Here is a 3996-nt window from a genome sequence, read left to right as displayed (position 1 = left end):
AGAAACCATGGAAGCCAGGAGGCAGGCAGATGACACATACAAAGTGCTAAAAAAAATTTTCAGCCAAAAATTCTATAAGCAGCACTGTCGTTCTCTGGAACATTTGAGATCTTGCTTCCTGGCATTGTCGTTAGTTTGGCTCAAACTATTATAAAAATTCTCTATCAGATTGGATGTTTCTTATGTCAACACACTGTACTACATATTTACTGGTTCATAGCAGAAGTCAAAGTTGAGATTACAAACTGAAAAATGACAATACTTCATACAAAAACATGGTGTCAATGTAAGAATATCCTATGTAATATCCAAGAATAATTTTAAAAGGAATATCAAGACCTATACTGAGAACATCTTAAGAATTTACTGATGGTTTCAAGCAGAGGCCCAAAGTACCATCTTCCTGTGATCTATTGGTTGTTCTGGAACCTCAGCAAAGAATGGCTATTTCATTTGGAAGAAACAACCCCCCTCCTCATTACCCCCCAAAAAAAGAATTTACTGAAAGACATAAAACAATTTGACTAAATTGAAAGCCATTTAATTTCCTGGATGGGATAAATTAGTATTGTAAAGGAGGACAGTGTTTCCAAATTAATATGTAAATGTAATTCAAGTCCAGTCATAATCACAGCTTTGGAGAAGTGAGGATTATATTTGATGAGTTCACTTTAAAATTTATTTTGAGAAATTTATGAAAAAATTCAAAATTATGAGTAAAGGATAATAAAGGGGAGCTTTTTCATACCATACATTAAAATTTAAAGCTAAAGTAATTTAAAATATGGGTATTGGAAGAGACAAATACTATATGGAAACAAAGTGTCCAAAAATAGATCCATGTGGTTATAACAAATCAGTGTGTGATAAAGGAGATGTTCTAAATCTGCAAATCGATGGAATATTCAAGCAATGATGTTGGAACAATTAGCTACCAATTCTGAAGAAAATTCGATCCCCTGCTCACATCATACTCCAAAATAAATCCTTAGTTTATCACATCTCTAAATATTAAAAAAAGAAGAAGAAGCTGCTAAAATAAAATGTAGAATAGTTTTGATCTAGGATTAACAGGATATGAAACTCAGAAGCCATGGAGAAAATTATTGATACATTTGACACATACACATTTAAAACAATAATGAAAAATGCACCACAAATAAAAGGTAAGTTATAGATTTGAAGAAAATAATTGCAATACATAAAAGAAGAAGTTTATATGTATACAAGGAGCTCCTAAAATCAGTAAAAAGGTTAATAGAAAAGTATATAAAATATATTAATAGACGAGTCAGAAGAAATACAAATGGCTGATAAACATACGAAATACGTTGAACTTCACATGTAAGTACCAATAAAAATGAACTTTCAGTTCAAGACTAGACTGAGCACCTGCATGTACCTCTCTTTTAAGGTCCATTTTACTAACTTCATAGCTATATACCCTTATGTTTATCTTGCTATTCATCTTACAGATAAGGGAAAAAAGGCACAAAGTAATTAGTTGGCCAAAGTCACAGATAATAAAAGTGGAGCTGGGGCAGTTTGCTCTTAGATCTACCTTCTAAGCCACTACACCATGCTACCTCTAAATGAATTAAAGCAGAGTTTTCAAGTGTGATATGGGAGTGGTCAAGACCCTTTCAGAAGATCTATGAAGTCAACTTTTCATAATAATAAAACATTACTTGACTTTCTCACTCTTGGTGTACGGTGCAGTTTTTGTGAAGCCACATGATGTGTGATGTTGCAAAAGACTGACTGCAGAAGCAGATACGAGATTGGAGCCCTCAGTAATTTTTAAGGATGTAAAGGGGTCCTGAGACCACAAAGTTTGAGAACTACCAAATTAAAGAATTATCTTCAGACTACTGACAGCTGGGTCAGTTGGGCCTCTATCCCATTTTTCCATTTCCCTCACATATACAGAGCATTGTGAGCATATACAGAGCATTCCCTCACATATACAGAGCTTCCTAGAGGAAGCTGTGTCTTCTCTCCCCACTGATAAAATCTCTAGGCTAGAGTAGTGCTTCCAAAAACATAGTATAGAAAAAAAACAATTGGAATAGTACTATGCCACCATCAGCCTGTTTCTACAAAGTGTCCATTGAACAGCAAGCACCCTCTGTCCGATAAATAGCCCGCCCCGCCTCAGCATGCTGGCAGATGTCATCCGGCTCACTGTTAGAGAGACGGTATGCTTATCTAGGTCCACCAGCCAGGGTTGTCCTAAATGACCAAGGAGTAACTGATGTTTGTAATCTGCTGTAGCTGGAAGGGCACCTGAATTCTGGTTTTCCACTTACTGTATTGATTTTTAAAGTTTTCTGTTAAGATCAATTTAAGTTTAAATTTGAGTTGATTTAAGGAAAAGTATTATAAAAAATGTTACATATTATATGAGAATGGCAAAAATTGTTAAGTGAGCAAAGTTTGAGGAACACTGCTCTAAAGCAAATTATTGATCTGTATAGGGTGTGTCTTTGATATGGTTGTTGAGGTTTGAGAAAAATAGGGCAAAACTTGAGGTAACTCTATACTCCCACATTAAGGGGAATTAAAAAAAAAAAAAGGAAAACTCTGCCTAAGGGTGATCGCTCAAACCCCTCTACTTTGGCATTTGTGAAGGATGGGGGGTGGTGCTAGCCTCTGCCTCTTCCTTCCCCCAGGGAAACCTCCTTATCATGTTTCATTCACTTATATGAAGCTTGTGTCTCTTTCCATGAACTGCTACTCAGCCATCACTGCAGATTTAATTACCCCTTAAAACACTGTGAGATCATGTATCTGATATCCAGAATATATAAAGGACTCCCTACCACAAACTCTACCACAAATAATCTGATTAGAAAATAAAGACTTGACCAGACATTTCTCCAAAGACGACATACAAATGGCCAATAAGGTGCTCAACATCACTAATCATTAGGGAAATACAAATCAAAACCACAGTGAGATACTACTTCACACCCACTAGGATGACTATTACTAAAAATTAAGTGTCAGTGAGGATAGGGAGAAACGAATCCTTGTGCATTGCTGGTGGGAATGTAAAATGGTACAGCTACTTGGAGAACAGTATGGAAATTCCTCAAAAATTAAAAATATAATTACTGTATGATCCAGCATCTCCACTTCTGGGTGTATACCCAAAAGAAAGCAGGAATTCAATCCAATATTTGTGCACCAATATTCATAGAAGCATTCACAACAGCCAAAAGGTGGAAGGAGCCCAAGTGTCTGTTGACAGATAAATGGATAAACAAAATACGACATATGCATATATGGAATGTTACTCAGCCTTTAAAAGGAAGGAAATTCTGACAAGATAATACACATAGATGAACATTGGAGATACTATGCTAAGTAAATGAGTCAGTTATAAAAGGACAAATACTGTATAATTCCACTTGTATACAGCACCTATTATAGTCAAATTCATAGAAACTGAAAGTATAAGTTACTAGGGGTTGAGGAGAGGGGGTAATGGAGAGTTTAATGGGTACAAAGTACTAGCATACTGATACTAGATGATGAAAAACTAGAGGTGGATGGTGGTGATGCTTGCACGACAATGTGAATATTCTTAATGCCACAGAACTGTATACTTCAAAATAGTTTGAGGAGCGGAGAGATGGCTCAGTTGATGAGAGCGTGAGCTCTGAACAACAGGGTTGCTGGTTCGATTCCTACATGGGCCAGTGAACTGTGCCCTCCACAACTAGATTGAAGACAACAAGCTGCCGCTGAGCTTCCGGAGGGGCAGCTGGATGGCTCAGTTGGTTAGAGCCTGAGCTCTCAGTAGCAAGGTTATCGGTTCAATGACTTGGAGCTGATGGGCCCTGGAGAAACACACTGTTCCCCAATAGAAAATAATAATATAAAAAAAAAATAGTTTGGTAAATTTTATGTATATTTTACCACAATTTTAAAAAAGATTGTCTATGTGAGAAATTATCCAGATAACTGAAAATACAATCTGAATCATAATAC

The 3996-nt window shown here is 36.2% G+C and overlaps 1 non-coding gene across 1 annotated transcript; it reads left to right on the top strand.

Annotated features, from left to right (window-relative positions):
- Nucleotides 1-334: 334 nt before the first annotated feature.
- LOC117022715 (small nucleolar RNA SNORA2/SNORA34 family) lies at nucleotides 335-468 on the top strand. Its single transcript, XR_004423115.1, has one exon. It is a non-coding gene; the product is annotated as a small nucleolar RNA SNORA2/SNORA34 family (small nucleolar RNA).
- The last annotated feature ends 3528 nt before the right edge of the window (nucleotides 469-3996 follow it).

The sequence above is a fragment of the Rhinolophus ferrumequinum genome, chromosome 5, assembly GCF_004115265.2.
Source record: "Rhinolophus ferrumequinum isolate MPI-CBG mRhiFer1 chromosome 5, mRhiFer1_v1.p, whole genome shotgun sequence".
In the NCBI taxonomy this organism is placed as follows: domain Eukaryota; kingdom Metazoa; phylum Chordata; class Mammalia; order Chiroptera; family Rhinolophidae; genus Rhinolophus; species Rhinolophus ferrumequinum.
The sequence above is the reverse complement of the archived record's forward strand: the minus strand, read 5'-3'. Positions and strand labels throughout refer to the sequence as shown.